Source organism: Mus caroli, chromosome 4 (assembly GCF_900094665.2).
Source record: "Mus caroli chromosome 4, CAROLI_EIJ_v1.1, whole genome shotgun sequence".
In the NCBI taxonomy this organism is placed as follows: Eukaryota; Metazoa; Chordata; class Mammalia; order Rodentia; family Muridae; genus Mus; species Mus caroli.
Window position 1 is genome coordinate 139820308 of NC_034573.1, and position 21158 is coordinate 139841465.

The following is a 21158-nucleotide window of genomic DNA, read 5'->3' on the forward strand; positions in this document are numbered from 1 at the left end:
AGCCAGGTGTGTAAAGTCCCTTTGAGCCTCTCACAGGATGGGAGTCCAGAGAAGGCAGGAGCATGACCCAGCTGTATGTCTCCTGAAGACAGACAGCCTGGGCCCACATATAAAACAGATGCCAGAGCTGCCCCTCCATAGGCTGAGAGGCCACCTGGGGAACTCAGAGGTGGTCCTTTCTGGGCTTGTTCCTGTGGCTGCTGCCACCCTCTCCAGGCCTGCTGTGAGCCACAGAGACACCCAGAGCTGCAGCCCCGGGGCCTACAACAGTTCCCACCTCTCCACACAGCACGCAGTTGGTCGATAGTCTTCCAGCTCTGTGTACTGCCTGAAGGATCAGGTCTGTGCCCTCCAGCTTGCCTATCCATAACAATCTTTCCCCAGGACCTTGGCCTACCCATCACCACCCACCTGCCTAGCCTACCCATCATAACCCACCTGCCTAACATATTCATCCCCCCCCCCCCCGCCACTGACTCAGTCATGTGACCCATATCTTACTATCTCTGCCATCAGACAGGTCCAAAAGACAAAGGCACCTTACAGTGGCAATCGGGTGACTTCCACCCAAATGGCCTTTGATGAAAAGGGAACAACCCCACGTCTGTCTCTCAAACTTCTTACCCCTTCTCAGCTGTGACCCCAACACACAGTGATATGCTATAAAAGTCTGAAGACCCAACTAGGGGACATTTCTCTCCCCAGCACAGAGGTGACCTGTAAATAGGTTAGAGCCCATTCCCACCATTACCACCCCACCCCACCACCGTGCTCTGGGAACCGACCCATGCCTAGCAGGATATTTGACATTCCACCACACACACACTTTCTTTGTAAGGAGTTCTGACTCCACCTTGGAGGACCACTAACCCAGAAACCCTACACCCAAAGAGCCAGCTAAGCCCCGGGAATGCGAATGTTTAAGGCCGGCGGCTGGACCAACCGCACAGACTAAACTAGGGAGGTTGAAGAATTCTTTTCGGCTTGGTGTTTTGGGGACAGTTTTTGTTTTGTTTTGATTTCTTTCCTTTTTATTTTTTTTTCTTTCAGTGGGATAGAGAAGGGTGAAAGGAAATAAGATTATTTCCAGTAACTGTAATTACCCTGCCGCCTCCTTCCCCAGAATCATGGCCAAGCTACTCCTCTTGCCTGGAGGGTGGGAGTGGGGGCTCCTGGGGATTCAGACTTCTGAACAGGACATGGGGTGGGGTGGGGCAGAGAAGAGGCCTGGAGGAGTGGCAGAGGAGGGGGGGTTTCCCTGGAGCCTGGTAGAACGTGGTCCCTTCTGCTACCCTGAACTTGTCCAGCAAGAGTCCTACGTATCCTCCATTTCACTCACTTCATCTCAGGATGTTACCGTCTCAAGAACACCAGTGACGTAAACAAAAATGCCTCTCAAGGAGAAACAAGAACTACAGAGCCTGCCTTCAATGGGCACGGAGGAGGACGGTAGTCAGCTTGTGTGGGGAGAGCCAAGCATAGTGCCCACCCTCAGTAGGAAGGTAGAAGTCTGGGTTTGGAGAGGCCATCTCTGAGGAGGAAGGAGACAGACCTGCTCCTTCAGGGAGGGGACATAGGCTAGAGAGCCAAAGGTAACCTAGTCCATCTTACTAGGTCAAGGAAATCAATCCCTTGTCAGCCAGGCACTGTCCTAGACACAGTGGCTTCAGAACTAAATGGATGGAGCCTGAGAGCCAATCAGTGAATAACTACGAAGTATGACCTGGCTAGATCAAAGATGCTGTGTTTTCCACCATCAGTGAAGAGATGTGCTAGCTCATTCATTCACTTATCCATTCAACTCAGTGTCTACCAAGCATCCACCGTGTGCAGCCACCATGTCCCAGCTACTGTATAAGACGGGCACCCCGCCACCCTTACAGAGATCAAGCCATGTCTGTGCCTGGAATATGCTCTAGCATTCTCTTTGGGGCCTGTGGGTTCTTTAGACACCCTCAGGCCTGAAACTGACGGATGGGATCAGCCCTAGATGAGGCTCCATAACTCCCCCAGGGTTCTACTGGGCCATTGCCTAAAATGTTTGCAAGATGAAAAGAGGTGGGTACTCGCTTCCTCTGTGTTACAAGGACTGAGACATACCAAACTAACGGATCACGCCTGGGGACATAAGGGCTCTTGTGGCCACCCCACATCTGCACACACGTGAGGCAAGACAGAGGCGAAAGGGAACTGAGAGGGCACAAAGTCTTCTGTAGGTTTAAGCTTCTGGCTTGGCCAGCTGAACCAGTGGATGTGTTTAACATACAGTGATGGCTCCTTACAACCCATATTGCAGAAGCAACATGAACACCCAGTCTCTGGGATGGGATGGGACTGTGCCTTGTCCCCAGGAGGCCAGAGCTGCATGAACCTGGTGGGCTTGAAAGTAGAGCTCTTTGCCTACTTCTCCTTTTTTGGACACTGGGTCTTCCTGCATAGCCTAGGCTGGCCCCAAACATATAGATATCCTCCTGCCTTAGCAGTGTTTATTAAAGGTGTGCAGCTAAGAGGGTCCCTACCTCCTCAGATCAGCACAACCTTTGAAGAAAGCAGGATCCTGGAGGGGAGGGTCTATCTGGAAGGGAGCTAGGTATGTTGCCCAGCTAAGAAGTCTGGTGAGTAGTGGCCTGGGAGACTCACACGGGCCACACACACTGCACTGCCCTTCAGACTTCCGCCTCTGAGGTTCCCGACTCCTCCATAGGACCTGTTCTAGGGCACAATCATAGGCTGGGAACCTGACAGGGTGGCTCCTGCAGTTATATTGTGTTCTAATCACCAGCTCACAGCTCACATGACTGTCCCCACCATGGAAGGGCTATGAACCCTGCCTCGTCCAGCTGTGCATCCAGAGTCTGGCAGAGCTGTTGAACCCACAAAAGGCACAGTTGTCTAAATGATGGCACCAGCCACACATCTGTCTGCATCTCTGCTCAGTTCCGCCATGGCTCAGCACAAGGAACTCACACCCATTTCTACAGCTGAGCCTCGGTGGCACAGGAACTGGTCCGGGATCCAGGTTAGAAGCCAGAACCAAATCACCGAGTTCTTAAGACACAGAAGCCTGGGAGGGGATGCGGGGAGGGGGTTCTGGAGCCAAGAACATGGCAAAGAAGCACTACACAGATGCTTTCCTCGGTCTTGCCTGCCTGCTACCCAGACAGCCTGCAGAAGCCTGGGACTTAGGCTGCCAAAGGAGAAAGTGAAGCGAGCACAGCCAGAGACAACACACAGCAAAAGGCATGGGTATGGGGAGAGTCTCTCACCACCAGCCACCTCCCTAGCTGAAGATATGGCACTGTGCTGTAAGCCTCTAGTGCCCAGCCCACCTCCAACCCTTGCAGCAGCCCAGACCCAAGGCCACACCCTCCCTCGGTGGCCACAGGAAACATGGGTGCTGTCCAAACTGAGCTTCCCAGAACAATCACCATGCTTCCCTAACCTGCCCGGAAAGGGGGGAGTCAGCACAGGTGCTTCCCGTCTCCACCTGGCTTGTCACAACCCACAGCTGTCCTCTGCGCTTCCTATGGCTGGCCCACAGACACCCTTAATACGCATGTGTGTGATCAACGGAAGGTCAGAAAAGAATAAAAGGCTCAGACCCAAGAAACCAATCCAGCTGGGATGGGGGGGGGGGGAGACAGAGACAGACCTACAGACACAAGACACACACACACAACACACACACATACACACACACACACACTTCCAAATATTGAAACTGAAAATCCAGACGTCCTACTGCTTTTATTGGTGACATTTCTCGGATGCTTATTATGACTCTAAGTCCCTGCTAAGTGCCTGATGACTCTGCGCACACACTACCCTTACCCAGTGAATGTGTCTCTTCTTGTCTTCCTCTCCTCCTTGATCTCAGACCTCACAGCTCTAAGACTCAGGGTCAGAGACACCACCCCCTGGTGTAGCTTTCCCATAGTCTCCTAAATAACTCCTGACTGCCATTAAAAGTCTCCCCAATCCCTGCGGACCCCTTCGCCACCGTAATGGATACTGTTGTATTTGGGAGGAATTATCCGGTTGCCCATCCTGCTCATGATAAGCTGCCTTGTTCCCAATAGATAGGGCATCCTGGATACTGGGATGACAACCCCAGGCAACTCACCTGCATTGCATCATTGCATCCAGGGGGGGCATCCTGACACTTCCACTTCCAAGGGGCGAACGGGAGGCTCCGAGAAGTGACCAGGACGCTCAGGTCACAGAGGCAGGAAGTTCCAACGCTAGACTGCAGTCATCTCTCTGACTCCCAGCCAAGCTCCAAACAGCTTCAACCTCCTACACACACAGACTAAACCCGGCTTCCCCTGCGGCCTCATCCAGACAAGAGCCTGCCACCCTAAAGAAGAGTCCACTGCATTTGGAGCGGTCACTGCACAGCATGCTTACGGCCCTGTTCTGAGGCAAGGGACACACATGGGCTGCAGGGCACCAAAAACTGCCCAACCAATCACAATCTCTGCTGTGACCTGTGCTTAATCCCCATTAAGCAACTGAACGAGGTTCTGCATTAAGTTCAGGACACAGCACAGCCTCCTGGGATCCTGTCTAATATCAGGACCAAAGCAGGCTTACTTTGATATGGCTTGGACCCAACCAGGTATAGGGATGACCTGAAGGAGGCTATGTGGAAATATACAATGCAGACAGACAGACAGACAGACAGACACACACACACACACACACACACACCCCTCCCGGAACTAACTGCTATGTACATTCCCCAGCAGAACCTGAGCAGCCTAGGCACTCCCCTGTCTCCAGCCCAACAGCAGTAGGCAGGCAGTCTTGGCCAGCTGGGAGCATCTTCTTGTCAGGCCATGTCCCTTTGGAGTGCCATGAGCCCCGAGGGTTTGGCCTGCTGTCTCACCTGGCACCTTCCTCTTCACCCAGCTCCTCTCCTGCCGGGTTGGGGGCAGATCTGAGCTGGAAGGAGCACCGGGCTGATGTGGTTCCCTGGGCGGGGCAGGGTCTCTTGTGCCCCGGCAGCCCCTGCACCTCCCTGACCTCCTATACCTGGATCCGCTTGTAAATGACTAAGGGATTTCTCCCTGGAGCAGGCTGCCAAGAGGCCCTGCTGGCTGCAGAATGCACCAGGATGCCCAGAGCCACACATGCACACCCTTAATTACTGAGTCCTCTTCTCGGGAAAGAAAACCCCTCCATGTTTTGTTTCATTTTCCCCTTTAGTGAAACAAATCCACCCACGAGGTTCCTGGAAGCCCCAGCATAAAACTGAGCCCTTTGTGAGGAGAATTAGTCAGCAGCCTTTGGATGGCTCATGGGTAGGACAGCCTGTGGACCCTACAGGGGCTCCTACAGGGGCTCCAAGAGGAGAGGAGCTAGGGGGACCTTGACCTCCACACCCAGTGTTCTTCAGTAGATAGAATTAGAATACAGCCCAGGCCCTAAGGGCAAGGTCACTGGCACGCGCACACACACACACACACACACACACACACACACACGAGGCAATCAGTCTTGTATTAAAATCCCACCCACCAAAGTAGGCAGGGCTCCAGCAGGTCACAATGTGCTGCTTATCTGCAACATAAATATAACAAGTACCTACCAGGTGTGTGTGGGTGTGTGTGTTACATTTCCAAACCTGTGAGGAAAAAAACTGTCCAGAGACATGCCCGTGCAGGGTACCCAAAAGACAATCATGCAAACGCCATCTCTTAAAGTGTAGGGGGTTGTCCCCTCTTGTCCCTCAGAGTCACCATGTGTCTCTTGTTGTAGTGGAATCTGCTGAGTTGGTCCTCCGTTTTTTACCACAATGTAACCTGGGCAAGTGGGCTGGGGGCTGGACCAGGTGTGGAAGCAGTCCCCCCACCCAAACTTCCTGGACCCAAACTGAGTGGGCTCCTCAGCTGTGTCCTGTGTCCTGTGTCAAAGATTCATTTTCAACCCGTGTAGTGTTGGGACTTCTCAAACAAAACTCACTGAGTTAGTTATCAGTGTGTGTGTGTGTGTGTGTGTGTGTGTGTGTGTGTGTTTTCTTGGCTTCTCTTGGGGGAAAACCAAAACCAAACAAAACATTACCATGCCAGTGGGCTCCATAGTCGCAGGAGCTACTCCTGAGCTGGGACACAAGTTCTTTACCACAGGCTTTCGGATGCCCTTCTGCCTCCCTTCCCAGCCTCTGGGGGCATGGGAGCTTATGACCTAGTTAAAAACCCTAATTTTATTCAGGAGCTCAGCCTCAGCCACTTGTCACTAGAAATGCCCACAGGAAACATCCCTCGGGAAGGTAATTAAAGTCTGACGCCCAAGGCTGGTTTTTCTCAGAGAGAAGCTCGGCAACACAAGGGAAGGCCGGCCTCGAGGCCTCTCTCAGTTTGTCTAAATGCGAATTCTTAGACAAAAAGCAGAAGCAAGTGTCAGGGCCCTGCTCTCTCTCTCTCTCCTCCACCTCCCTCGACCTCAATTCGAACACAAGTATGCATCCCCTCTGGGTTAGGAGACAGGTCTGAGAATCAAAACACTGGGGAATGGCAGCTCCCTGCGGGAAAGGCCTAGGAGCTAAGGGAGCCCCCAGATTTCCCAGCCAGGCAGCTGTTCCGGGTATTTGTGAGAAAGTAGAGGAATCGCAGGGTGCGGCTGAGAACCCGGCAGAACCACTAAACATGTCTAGGGTTGTCTGGGAAAAGTGCAAGACTCAGGGTCTTTTCCTGCCTCTCCGAGGATGCTGCTGTCATGCACAGCGTGGGCTGAGGGCTTGGGATTCGGAGTGAGTTGGATGGGCGCTGCTAACTCCCAGGCAGCAGCACTGAAGGTGCTTACCTCCTCTAGACCAAGTCACAGCACAAACTACCCCTCTCAAAAAATAAAAAAGTAGAGACCCCTATACTACCCCTCCCCTAAATCCCAATGTATGTAGAACCCCTACTGCACAAACTGTGGATGGTGTCCAAAGGCACAGACTCAGAGACATTCCGTGTAAACCCCCAAAGCACAAGAGCCCTGCTGACCTTCCCTAGAATTCCAACGCTCTTCCTGAGCCTGAGTGGTTTCCAGGAGTAAGACTACTGAGGAGACCAGGGACTGAGCAGGGAAGCTGGGTGGTCGGGGCGGGGCCTGGAGGTATCCCTGTCTGCAAGTTTCCACAGTAAACATCTGACAGTCGTGCAAACCTCCGCTGTGGCAAGACCCATCGCAGGGAAGAAAGAGACCCAGTCACGAGGGTGCAGCTCAGACTCAGACCTCCGGGTTAGCCCTGTCTGGGCATCTCCCTCAGTGCAGGCACTGGGACAGTCCAGACAGAGCAGGCATTCAGGGGACAGCGGCTGAATGATGAGGGAGGTTCTTTTTTTTAAAAAAGAGGGGAGCAGAAAGCCTTTTATCTTGAGTTTTCCAGACAGCCCTGAAAGCTGGGTGGTAGGAAGGCTGGAATTGAGGGGCTTTGGAGAGCAAATGGGGTCAGGGGGAGACCATACGGACTGACTCAGAATCAACACAACAGTGCACAAGGGGCAGAGGAATCGGGCCTCGCATCCATCACTCTGAAGAAAGTCTCTTCAAAGGAACCCTGACACATACATATAATTTATAGGTAATTATCATAAATTGGACACTGCTGTGCATCTTTAAGAAGCCCTCCCTCCCCAATTCTGTGCTTCACAGACACATACAGCCATCGTTCTCATGAGTCCTAAAACTCACCAAACTGGGAGGAGCTTGGGATCCGGAGAACGTGCAAAGGTTCCCCGCATCCCTCATCTTCCGAGGAATCAAACGCCAGGGCTCCATTTCCGTGGGCTTTGTCTACAGGTCTCATCCAGAAACCGTCTGAAGGCTGTCTCAGGCCAAACGCCTCGTCCCTCACAAAGCCCGCTATTCTCTGACTCCTGTGCTTAATTTGGGGACTGCCAGCTCCCTGGGATCCCCATCTGATGGCTCACTTCCTCTGTGCCCTCCCCCACAGCAGGCGCAGGACTGTCTTACCTTCATGGACCCCACAAGAGGGAAGATTTAAGGCAACAGAGCAACACCACACAGTTAGATACCTGGGCCTCGGTCAGTGGATGGCAACATTGCCAGGGGGCATCAACAACCTGACGGAGGGGACATAGGCAGTTGGACAGACAAGGGGGTTGAATTTGGGTCAGGATCCCCAGTTATGGTGTTTTAAATACAAGGTAAGAGAGGAAACTGAAGGGGGGCATCCCATCTGATCAATATTGCAGGAACAGCACTGGAGGTGAAATTGTGGGGGAGGGGTACAAGGATACTACGAACCCACAAACAACCACGAAGCCTGACATAGGATGCCACCGCCTGCTATATAGCAACATAGAAGCCATCCCACAGGCTTCCCTATGAAAGCCAGTCTTCCTAGCACTGACTGGGAAAAGTCCCAGCCTTGTGAGAACCCTCTTGGTGGCTGGCTACATGTGTCTAGAATTCACATGTTCTCGGGGTCCACGGGAACCTGGAAGTTATCTACAGCTCAGGAAACAGCTTTGAAGTTCATTATGCTCAGCCATAAACAAGGCAGCAGCATCGACCTCACGGGACCATTTGAGGGTGTCAAGCACCGAGCCTGGCACAGAAGGCATTTGACAAGGATCCCAACAACTAGCCGAACCATGCTTCGAGAAGATGGTGTTTCAGACATCTTCCACTGACTGCCGGCCCAAGTGTGGAAAGAATGCAAGGAGCAGTCAGGAAGGAACGGAGAGAAAGTCGTCGTGCTGGCTCTCCAAACGTCAGTCTCTCCGCTTCCCAACAGAGGCCCAGAAGCAGCAGAGCGGAGTGGCAAGGTGGCAGGTGGCAGTGGAGGTGAAGCAAACAGGGACTGGTAGCATCGAGACCCAAGGAGCGACCAGGAGCTCCTTATCAGGGGGCAAGGGCAAGGGCACCCTAGAGTATATGGCTGATGGGGACAGGTCATTGCTGAGCTCTGCTGAGCAGTTCTAGTAACAAGGGCTGCCAGGATCAGGCTGGGGCAGCGGTTAGGAGGGCGAGGGACCAGAGACGACTGTGTTGACCACAGTTCAGAGACCTGGGAATAAAGACTGAGCCATGACTGGTGTCATTCCTCTTGTTCCAGGACAGGGGTACCGTGTGTGTGGGGGGGGCACTTAATAGCCAAGAACCCAGAGCAATAGGACACCTCTCCAGCCCCTAGACCTTTCCCCGACCAGCAGCATGAGCAACGTCACTCCACCTTGCAATCCAGTTGAAGCAGGCATCAGAGGAAACCCACGGCTACCCACAGAGCTGATAGCTCTACAATCACCGTAAAGGCACACCACAGAGCCGCCTTCCCCAGGCAGCTGGAGATATAGCCCTGCTGGTAGAGTATTGGTCTAGCATGCACCAAGACCTGGTTTCTATTTCTATCTTCCAAAACTGAGCATGGTGGCTCATGACCATAATGCTAGCTAGCATCAGGGAAGCTGAGGCAGGGTCGCAAGTTCAAGTCCAATCTAAGCTAGAACAGCAAGACTGTCTCAAGGTTCATAAGCCCGACATGCCGATGCAAACAGTGCATGCATGCTTATTATATACATATACACCTATCAGTATCTCTGCTTCTCACACACAATATCATTAGCACCACGGCTACTCTAGGACATCGTTGGCCAACAGGAAGGATGACTGGAAACAGAACCTGCCCAATATCTTCAAAACAAGCATCCTATCCATTTGAATCTAGCTACACATTCTTTGTCTACTTGGACACAGAGTTGAGCCTTCAGGGCCATATAAGCTTTTTTTGGATCATGGATTGTTCCTATGTACACATCCATATGACTTTGCGGGGAGGAGGCGTCTGATAGCACCCAGTTTATATGGGTGGCTCAGATCAAAGGATAAATGGCGGCCTATGGTCAGAGGTTCGTTTTTCACTAAGGCCCCGCAGCATGCCAAGGACTGTCTCTCAAAAGGAGAGTAGTTATTTGGGGATAGCAGCTGGGCCTAGCTCCAAAATCCCAAACACTTGTGCTGTGATTCACTTTGGGGGCTGCCAAAGGCTCCAAATAGCATCCTTATCTGCCACAGCACCTCGAGGATCCCTGAGCCTCTGGATCATGCAGCCCAAACGTAAAAGCAGTCCGCATGGGGGCCTGGGTCTGTTGTAGAACCTTCTCCTGCTCCAGGTCCCACTCAAAACCAGCTGCGTTTGGAGTCCCTGGATAGATGGGGCCGAGCTACACACCCACGTCTGGAATGTACTATCTTCAAAGTCCAGATAGGTCTGCTGGCATTACTCGTCTTTCTTGGCTGCAAGTAGGGCAAGGCACGACAACTTATCCTTTGCTGGAGAAGGGGACCCCAGCATGCCTCACACCACACAACTCACAAAAGCTTCATTGATGCGAAGGGTCCTAGATTTCGACTGGTCTTATTTCCACCTTCTGCCATGAAGATCTTACCAGTAAGTGCAGAGCGGTTTTCACCTCTCACTCACTCAGTCCAAGCAGCATAACACATTAACCTCATGGGCACTTGTGACATAGCGTAGAAGGTCACGGGAGGCAAGACCCTGGGGATGAAATCGTGCCATAGCATAGGAGAGTGAACTACCCCTAAGGTAGGGCCATGCATGTGCCTCACCGGCCTTGCCGGGTGAAAACGAACTGCTTCTGGAAGGTCTTGTGGACAGATCTAGAGAAAAAGGCATCGCCCAGATCCATGGCTCTATACCAGATGTGTGCATTTGCTCAACAAGGAAGCCACGTCTGGTACAGCAGCTGGAGTCACCGCTTGGCCCATTTAATGATAAGCATTATCATTCTCTAAGACCCAGGGTCGCTTTGCACAGGCTATCTGTGCTTATTGAGTTGAATGAGGATGCAGGTGGGGAGACGGCCACCCTTGGCATCTCTCAAACCCTTGATGGGGTGCTCATCTCTGGAAACCCTCTGAGTTATACCTCACTGCTTCCAATTTATCATCTCTCCCTGGCTGAACACATTTCAGACAGGTTTCCATTTGACCCTGGTCTTGCCCCACGGGGCCGAGAGTCAATGTGATGATCATGCCAACTGCTGTACTTTCTGCTCCAGTAAATAACCCCAGGAGATGTTCAGGGATCCACTGCACCCGCTAAGTTGGGTCTAAGCTAAAACTTCACTGACCGTGTGACCTGTCAGCCCCTCTGGGAAGAGAAGACCACAATGGCATTCCAGTCTCCTGGAATCGAGTCAGCTCACAGACAACATCCACTAGTCCCTGGGTTCTCTGATTACTTCCTGTCCCCTAGTGTACAGCCAACCATCCTGGCCAAAGACCTTAAGGCCCTTTGGGGAGGCCTGGCTGAAAAATTAAGAGTGTACACTTTCTTCGTGAGTGACTTGGGTGTATACCTAGGTCGGCCCAGCCTCCCTGTCATGGAGCTCAGGCGGGACGAGTTGCGGATCCACGCTTCTGGTTTTATGATCCAAGTTACGCTTTCCAGTTCGCTCACCCTGGAGGCCTTTTGCTTGTACAGTCAAGAAGGCAGCAGGCTTCTCGTCTACTTCACCCCTAGGAACATAGTGATTAACTCGCCAGCCCCATAGGTCTGCACGAGCCAGACAGCTATGATTGCTGCTTTGCTCGACCGCCCATTATGGTAATTACTAATTACACCCACCGTGCCCTTGGAGGTTGAGAGCCACCTCTCAGCCTCTTCCTCCCCCATCCGTACTGACTTGAGAGTTCTCAGTGACGGGTTCCACAGAAGGTCAGAGAAGACCAACGAGCACTTCAGAGTGGGTCTCCTAAATCTATTTCCCAGAGTACTGGAGGGAGGAAGCCCATCCTCTAGGCCGTCCCAGGATGGGCAGTGAGGCTTGAAGTGGGAGAGATCTGCTCCTCTAGAACCCCGATCTTTCCAGCTGCATTGAACCCTTCCTCCACTGAACCCAGAGAGACTTGGCATCTCCAGTTCTGACACAGTGTGCCAGCTCTCCATGTTTCAGCCGGCCAAGCCAACCTGTTAGCGTCCTTCCTAACTCCTGGTCTGCAACATTAAACGAAGAACCTCGGCCTCAATAAAGTCAGCAGACCCAACTCTATGTCCCCTGCCACCAGGACCCCAGACCCACAAAAATCTACCCCCATAGGCTTGTAGATTCCTCCTAGGAAATTAGGAGGCACAGCCATTTCTTTGGAAGGCAGCTCACTGTGCACAGGTAAGATGACCCAAAGGGAGGTGACCCCAAGGGAGAGCGCCTTTGCTCCTTAAGGGTGGGATGACAGGTAGGGGATGCAGATGCTCACAGCTCGGAGGTGCTATGATGTTTAGTCTTCCTGGTCAACTTGACCGGATTTAGGATCACCTCAGAGACACTCCCAGTGTGTCTGTGAGGCTGTTTTGAGAGGAGGGAAGACCAGCCTTGGATATGAGTGTCACCGCCCAAGATGGGCTGACCAAAAAAACAGGATAAAGCCGGCTGAGCATAAGCACTTCTCTCACTGTTTTCTGACCGTGGACACCATGACACCAGGTACCTCTGGCTTCTGTGCTCACACCTTCCCCAAGATGATGAAACTGCCTTTCCTTTAAGTTGTTCTTTGTTATATTTAAAATATATATATATAAAACAAAATCAGATATTTCATCATAGCAATAAGAAAAGTAACTGACACAGCTGTAAATTTAACAATCAAGGTAGCCCCCAAAACAGCTGGAAGCTTCATAGCCACATCGCTAACGTGGCAAGCAGGGTTCAATGTGAGGGGCAGAGTAGAGACCTTGTCACAGGCAGGGTCCTCCCACCCTGAGACGCCAAAGTCCCACTCAGCTGTCCTCCCGTGAGTGTGGAGGTCACATCCTAACCACCACCGTCCTCCCCCTTCAGCCCGGGGCACGCAGAAGGTGGGGGAAAGCAGGGGCTCCCAGCCCCTTCCAGCCACGGTCAGCTCTGCAAGCTGGAGAGCTAAGCTTGGATTGAGGTCTGATCCAGCATTTGTTGACAAATCATCTCTCCTTCCTAACACCCAGGCCTGCCGTGACCCCTGCGCGAGCATTGCACAAGGTCTGCGACTCCACGGCCGGCCGCAGAGCGGGGCTGTGCCTTGGCGGCTTCTCTTGCCCAACTCTTCAGGGAGGCCAAGACGGCCTGAACCCATGTGGTTTGCCTCAGGATCCTCAGACTCATTGTTTTTAAAATTAGGAACAGAACTTTTACAACGCTAAATAAGCCAGGCGCTACCCAGCGGCTCTGAAGAGCAGAGCGGCACCAAACTGGAGCCCCCGATGGGCTGCTGGCGGCACCGTCACGGTCACCGACAGAATATAGATAGCATCATCTTCTCCTTCAAAGTGCAGAAAGTGAAGACACACAAGATGGCACACAAACCTTCCCCTCATATAGAGTCACGGGGTCTATTTTTAACCCAATTCTCCCCTTTAATACACCTTACAAGGTACCACAGGAAAGACAACAAATATTTCTGCTTCTGAATATTCCAACATGCGTGTATGCAGGTACATATACATGTATGTACACATGATGATCCTCAGAATTGGTGAAGAAAGGTGAAGGCGTGTTCATTACATTATCATTTCCAGTCCTGGAGAAATGGCTCAGCAATTAAGAGCATTGACTCCCCTTCCAGAGGTCCTGAGTTCGATTCCCAGCAACCCCACGGTGTTACACATTATCTTTCCCACAAGTATATGATTGAGTTTTTTTTTTTGCAGCAACAACAGAAAAACCCATTTATAAAGTTAACAGGGGCTATCAAGATGGTTCAGCAGACAAAGTGCCACAAACTGGCACACACACAAATGCACACACATGCTATGGCATATGTGCACCCCCTACACACACACACACTGTACACACACAATAATAACACAAACTTGCTGAAGGGACAGGGAAGGCACAAGAGAGTGACACTGCCATGGTGATGGTGAGTGGATTGAAGTTTTGACTCCACTCTTCAATGGCAAACAGACCTTGGTTAATTAACCTGCTGGGGCAGAGGGGGGTGGAAGCAGGTGAGCGCCCAATCCAAGCACCTCAGAAGTGTAGACAATGCAACGTGTCAAGCACTTGGCTTGGAGGCTGCCACCAGTGCCAGCCATTGCCCAGCAGGAGTGCGATGAGGGCTCTCAGCAGAGCCCAATGGTGAGGATGCCATCTGCAGAAGGGTGGGCACGGCACTGAGAGCCCCGGGTGACAGGCAGCCTTTTGCTCTTGCTCTCACTAATCTGGCTTGCAGGGAATGCAGGGACTGTGTGCTGGCGCCCAGACCCACGGAGGCATACCTGCCATGCACTGTGCATCCTAACAAAAAGAATCAATTCATGAATATTAGCCACACCTTATTTCTGAAAGAGACTGGTGTGAAGTCCCTAGATTAAACTTACAACACTATGAGAAGCGCCTGGGGAGCAAGGAGAAAATTCAACATCTCTGGTGATTCCAAGGGGACCCATTTTATGCAGCAGCCACGAGGAATCCATTGAAGGGTGTGTCCACCCTTGCTGGCACAGCCTTGCACTCAAGAAGCCTAATTTACCCCCTAAGTGACTTCACCCAGGGCCCCAGGCAAGAACCGGCCTTCCTAAGACTGACAGTTATGGCTTCTCCCCAGGTTTTGGTCTGGCTGATTTGAGTGGGATACAGGCTAAGGAAGAAAAAGACCTGTAAAGTTTCCGGATTCAGAAACGCCATATCTCCCATCTAGATAACATCTGAGATCTATTGGAAGAAGTGTTCCCTGCAGTAAGAGGAGAAGAACTGTTTCAGATGATCTAATCCAGCCCGTCAGTTTGCAGATAACTGGCCTATGACCTCAGGGCTAGGGACAGTAACCAACAGCCAGGATTTTGTCTTGGTACACTTTGGCACTTGGTGATTGTGCACTTTGGCTAAAATCACCCAACCTCTCTGGGCCTCCACTGGGAAAGGGTTGGTCTGGGCAGATAGTCTCTAAATGATGTAGTGATTCTCTGACTGCATGGTTCCCTCTGTCTGTACCACTAATGTTAGTGTAATGTTTTCTGCCTCCAGAGATGCGAGCTGGGAAGGCGTAGGGCAGAAAGGAAAAGGCAATCCCACTCTCCTAGAGTCTAACAATTAGGAAGAAAGCCAACTCCCTCCAGGCCATCCTACCTCAGCATGTGTGTGTGTACCCACACACACAAACACACACACACACACACACACACACACACACACACACACACACGATCCTGAACCTTCAAGGACACCAAGCCTTCGTCATGGGGGCTGGCACTCTTACCATAAACACCTGTTAAAACTCAGCTCATGAGCAGTTTCTGATGTTACTAACTAAAGTGTTTAATTAACTATTACTCACTCAGGAAGCAGCCTCTGCCAGCTCACCACCACACTGTACAGCTTGAGTTCAGAGAAAAAGAGAGAGGAGCCTGAGCCCTGCTCAGTTGGCAGGAGCTTTCCTGGAAAGGTGCCAGCCAGCACTCCAGCAATACCCCACTTACCAAAACCAACCAAGCAAGGGGAGTCATACTCCACAACCTTCCAGAGCCAATGGCCAGCCCCACTACTGTTCACAGACAGGCAAGAACGTTTAGGAAACACACATATTCACAACGATACACAACAACAGACACGAACAGAAACACACAAGGTCACACTCTCATTCGCAAAAGCACACACAACTTCCTGGCTGGCAAGCATCTTCACAGGCACCATTTGTGAACATTCAGTCTTTGCCATGGCACATCCTTAAACTTGGAAATTAGCAAGTCCTCGCACACTCGTCAGGCGCGGGACAACCCATCCTCTGCTCTACCAGCCGATTCAGGCTGCTCTTGTTTCTCTGTTTCCATCGATTTCCTGACATAACCTCGGTTGCCCCGAGAAGCATCGGCGGCTCCGGGGTGGCTGGCGCCGCGCGCAGTGTCACCAGGCCGTCTCCCAGAGAGAGGCGCTACGGGGGCGGATCGGGAAGGGGGACTAGGACCGCTACAAATCAGAGCCCGGACTGGCGGGAAAAGCGAAACTAACTTAACTCAGCAGGGTCGCGATGCATGAAGCAGAAGGGGTCCCCTCGACTTTGGCGATGGGAGTCCCCCTCAACAATCAGAACCCTAAGGCGCCCCGGGACTACGGAGAGCCCCAGGCCTCTTTCTCGGTTTGCAGCCTAGGCTCATCCTAGGGAGCGACAGTCCCCGCTCCACTGAGGTCCCCGCCCAATGCCGCCCCCGCAGGTGGGACCCCAGAGCCTCCAAGAGCCGTCCCTCTGCAGCAGAAGCGGCAGCGCACTGGGCGGCGCCCGGACCCTCTCCGGGGACCCAAGATCGATCATGGCTCCACGCCGGGTGCCCACCCTATGCCCACGCTCTGCCCCGCGCCCACCCGCTCAGTTCTCTCAGCGTGGTGGTCCCCGAACGCGCGCCCACCCAACGGGTCTTCGGTGTCCCGCGCTGCCTACCGCGCACAGAGAGGCCGCAGCTTTTGGAGCTCCGGAGGCTCGCGGTGCCCAGGGCCGCGCCCGCTGCAGAGAGCGAAGTCGCTTCCTCCCCGCGGCCCCGGCGCCAGCGCCTGGAGCTGGTTCCTGCAGCAAGCGCGCGGGCCGCTCGAGCGCGACTCGTGCGCTGAGAAGAAAAAGCCACCGACCTCTCTAAAGTGGGAGGGCGGAGAAAAAAGAAGGACGCGCCGTGGGCGGGGCTTGTACGCTCCACCCCGCCTCCATTTGCCCTGCCACGCCCCATGTCACGCTCCTTCACCACGCCCCGCCTCAGGTCACGCCCTTTATCGCAGCCCTCCCTTCTGCCTGGCGCTCCTCACGGCCCTCCCCTCCCCGCTTTCCCGCTTAGCCCCGCCCTACACCACGCCCCTTTCCCTGCCACGCCCCTCTACTTTCCGACGGAGCGTTGGGTTTCCTAGGGTTGAGCGCCGCGGGTCGCCCGAGAGCACAGAGCGCGCAGGTCTCAGAGGCAGGGCCGGCTTGTGCCTTTGCGAACTCTGTAGCAGCCCGATACCACCTTCTTGCAGAAGTGCTGTAGGCCCAGACATACATCGCTCTGCCCTGGCCTCTGCAGCAAGAGCTTTGATTCCTCTGGAGAAGTTTTTAGGAAAGGCTGGACCTAAGGCCGGGATCATAATAACAGAAAACCTGCGCGGGGGCTGCGGTAGTGTCCAGCACTGTATTGAGGAGCTGAAGTTCATTCTTTAGGGGAAAAAAATGTTTGGCAGGGTGAGGTTATAGCAGTAATCACAGGAGCAAGATCTTGCTTAACTCGTTTGAAACTCCGGGTTAAGGTTCTGTAATGCTGCCGTGCAAAGGAACTGTCTATGAGTCCATGTGTAATCCGGCTGCTCTATACTTACTGTTTCCGCGCTCATGGAGACAGACAGGCAACTCAAAACTTCAAGAACCCGAGGTCCTGGTCGCATAGGCGTCCACAGTACCTAGACAATGAGCTTAGGATGGCACAAGCGACCAGGGACTTCACATTAAAAGTACACCGTTAGAAGCTCTAGTCTGAAAGGGATTTTCCTTTCCCGTCATTACAGAAGAGAGTAGTCACAGGTGACTGAGGGAATTTTCACTCCCATCTTGGCGATATCCCCCTAAGACCTTCCCACTCCTCACCCATAGGTGGGGAGGGATGCTAGAGAAGTTGCTATAAACACTGTGGCCGCTGGAGTTATTTAATCACTCACTGTAAAGACCCGAAGGGCCAGAGGCTACTGTGTAGATTCCAACCATCTCACTGTTGCCAATTTTGTTTGAAAACACAGAAGCTTCTAGACTGCTATGGACAAGGTGGGTCTGAGTGGGGAAAGCGGCCTCTCCGGGGCGCTATTGGCTCTTCGAGCAGGCAGCCTTTCCGGTGACTCAGGGGGGTGACTCCCTCTTGTTAGTCTCTTCAAAGTCTGGGAATTTGAAGCATTCCCTGTGAGCACGGCAGCCACTGACCCATATAGCTTGGAAGGAGAGCATGTTCCATATGTTGAGCGAGAAGTACGTGTCCCTAATCAGGTGTGGTCACCTCACAGGGCAGGTACTGCAGCACTACACCTGGGACTACGTACTCTCTTCTAAGACTTGTCTTTTGCCTGGGGGGAAAGCGTCCAGAACAGATGGAAGCTGTTTCAAATGGTTAGAATGGCAGCTGTCGGGGGCTGGAGAGATGGCTCAGCGGTTAAGAGCACTGACTGCTCTTCCAAAGGTCCTGAGTTCAAGTCCTAGCAACCACATGGTGGCTCACAACCATCCGTAATGAGATCTGATGTCCTTTTCTGGGGTTTCTGAAGACAGCTACAGTGTACTTATATATAATAAATAAGTTAATTAATTAAAAAAAAAGAATGGCAGCTGTCCATTTGGGTCCTCTTAGCTTTGACCCCAAGAAAGACAGCTCTCAAAAGGCTTGAATATTTCTCTATCAGCACTGAGCCTGAACTCCTGAGTTCTGACCCTGTTGGGTAAATGGATCTTGATGGTCTGAATATCTAAGCTTACCTGACAGTCATCGTTCTTATCCCTGGGACACCGGGAAGGTGGGCTAGTAAATCTCCGTTAGTCATACAGCAGCGACTTTGATGAACCAGAGCACTGTGAAAGAGTTCTCAAAGCCGGAATGTGAGGGGAAGGGGCGTGATCCTATTTGTTGAAAAGTCATTAGCTCGCAATAGTATAACAGCAGCTGATAAATACGATCGAAAGGTCAGCTGATGATTGCTTAAGCCTGAGTCAAATCAGGCCCCAGGGGAGGAGGAGGCTCCGGACTCCCAGTTCTGCTCACGATGTCCCCAGACCCCACGCCCACATCTTGTACATCATGGGTTCTCTTGATATGATTTGCTCACTCACTTCTCTAACCTTCAGAAAATGATAAGATTAGATGATTAGGGAACAAGCCCTCCCTCACAGAATTGCTCTCTCTCTGATGTTAGTTTGAGGTCTAGCTAGAGGTGTCTTGGACAGTTGGGGCCCACAGGGAAGAATCCTGCCATTCTTTAAAGGGTACAGGGCCCTTGTCTTCTCTGAGGCCCCTTGCAATAAGACCAGCCTAGTGTAAACCCCAGAACCTTTGTTCACCCACTGAGTGTCCTTGACCAAGATACTTAACCTGCAGAGACTCAATTTGTTTGAAGTTAATTTTGTGTGCATGTCAGTATATGCAATGTACATGTGGATACAGCAGCGTGCCTACGGAGGTCATGACAACCTCAGGCACTGGTCCTTGGTGCTCACTGCTGCATACACCAGGCTAGCTGGTCTGGGCATGTTGTCGAATGAGGGGTTACAACATGAGTTCAAATCAGGTTGGGTCAGCTATCCTCAAGAAGCCTACTAAGTTAATCCCAGCACTAGGGAGGCAGAGGCAGGCAGATTTCTGAGTTCAAGGCCAGCCTGGTCTACAGAGTGAATTCCAGGACAGCCAGGGCTATACAGAGAAACCCTGTCTCGAAAAAACTAAAAAAAAAAAAAAAAAAGAAGCCTACTAAGGGAGCCAAATTAAAAGTGGAAAGAAGCAGAAAAAGAAGATATATCTGGTGTGGTCACACTGGAAAGAGAGATCTCATAAATGCCACAAGTTCATCTGTGGGGTTGTGACGTGAGATAGGGGCCAAGAATACATGTATCTAGGCAGTTACGGTCAAAATATGGTCCGGCAGCCGCATCCCATAGGGAGGTCTGAGTTCTTAGAACTATGTAAAATCTTTCTGAGCAACAAATTCCCCCTCCAGCCAAAGTCCTTTCTCCTGCCGGCATGAGATTCCTGGGGAAATTCCCATTTCTTTGGGGTCCATTGTTTCAATAGTCTGACAGTCAAATTGAAAAATAAAAGTGTCTCTTTGGAATATTTTCATTTCTGCGAGGCCGGTTATCGGAGCTTCTCGGGACTCTCCAGTCCACGCCTCTCCCCCATGATCTGAGAAGTAGGAGTATGTAAATGAGAATATGCACAGTGTTTGGAATTTTAACTCGAACGGTTGCGGGGTGCACTTTACCCAGCCGATTTGGTTTTGTTACCCAAAGAACTGCTCTACGTGTTTCCCAGGGTTTGCAGAGGCATGTTCTCATGCACGTGTGCACTTATTTAACAAACATGAAACAAAAAGGGGGGTTGAGGAGCTTAAAGATTCCCAAGGATTTGTGAGACCAATCCATGACACAAAAGTGTTGCAAGTGCTACCAAGACGGAGAGAACAAACACGGGCATATTAGTACATGTAGGCCATCTCTCTCACAAGGTAAAACAAGCTAGGCTCCATTTGTCCTTTGTGCCTGTGCTGATGGAGGATCACGCTGTTGAATAGTGACACCTGCTGGCAATATGTGGGATTGCAGTATAGCGTTATCAAACATTCAGAGAAAAGGCTCAGGAACTTTATGCCAGGCTTTGAGTGGTACCGGGCTTGAAAGGAGCTCTTAAGACTCTGAGAAGATGTTAACAGAGAGATGGTCACTCTGTGGCATGCAGCTAGTTGTTAGACTTCTTAGCTAGCATCACATAAACCTGGCCTTGCTGGCATGTACCTGTAAACTCAGCACTCGGGAGGTAGAGGCAAGAAGGTCAGAAGTTCAATGTTATAATCTTTTATAAAGTGAGTTCCAGACCAGCTTGGGCTTTTTGAGATCCCAAGAGATGGGGAGAGGGGGAGAGGGGATCTTCCGATAACCATTATTGCAATGGTTTTTGTTGTTTGTTTGTTTGTTTATAAGGATATACTTATTTTTATTTTATATCAATGGATGTTTTGCCTACGAGTCCACAAGTGTATTGTGTGAGTGCCTGGTACTGGTAGAGGCCAGAAGTTGGTGCCAGATCCCCTGGAACTGGGAGTTATGGATGGTTGTGAGCTGTCTGTCATGTGGGTGCTGAGAGTTGAACTCATATCTTCTGAGAGAGCAGCCAGTGCTCTTAGGCACTACGTTTACCTCTCCAGCTCCTACTGCAATATTTTCTGATAATTCTTCCACGAAAATAATAGCTGTGGCCTCCCTTCCCCCAGCCTGGAACCTGCTTGCTCAAGGGTGGAGCTACCGGCTCATTCGTCCTGCCACGCCTACTGCTGGAACCTGCCTTTGCTGCCTGGAGGCACACACATGTTCATCCTGCTACTGGACCCTGAGTTACTTGGCGGGATATTGGGTTCCCTCCCCCTTCCTTTATAACTGAGTGTCTGGAAATAGTAAAATTGAGCCTTGATCAGAATGTTTGTTGTCTTGGCTCCATTCTTTCTTCC

At 51.7% G+C, this 21158-nt stretch overlaps 1 protein-coding gene across 1 annotated transcript in view; it reads right to left on the bottom strand.

Moving 5' to 3' along the window:
- The window catches only part of Spsb1 (splA/ryanodine receptor domain and SOCS box containing 1), a 57578-nt gene extending 41006 nt beyond the window's left edge, over window positions 1-16572 (bottom strand). The window contains exon 1 of the mRNA XM_029476586.1: window positions 16387-16572. The gene's annotated coding sequence lies outside the window, so the exon portion shown is untranslated. The remainder of the gene's footprint in view (window positions 1-16386) is intronic.
- Between the last annotated feature and the right edge of the window lie 4586 nt (window positions 16573-21158).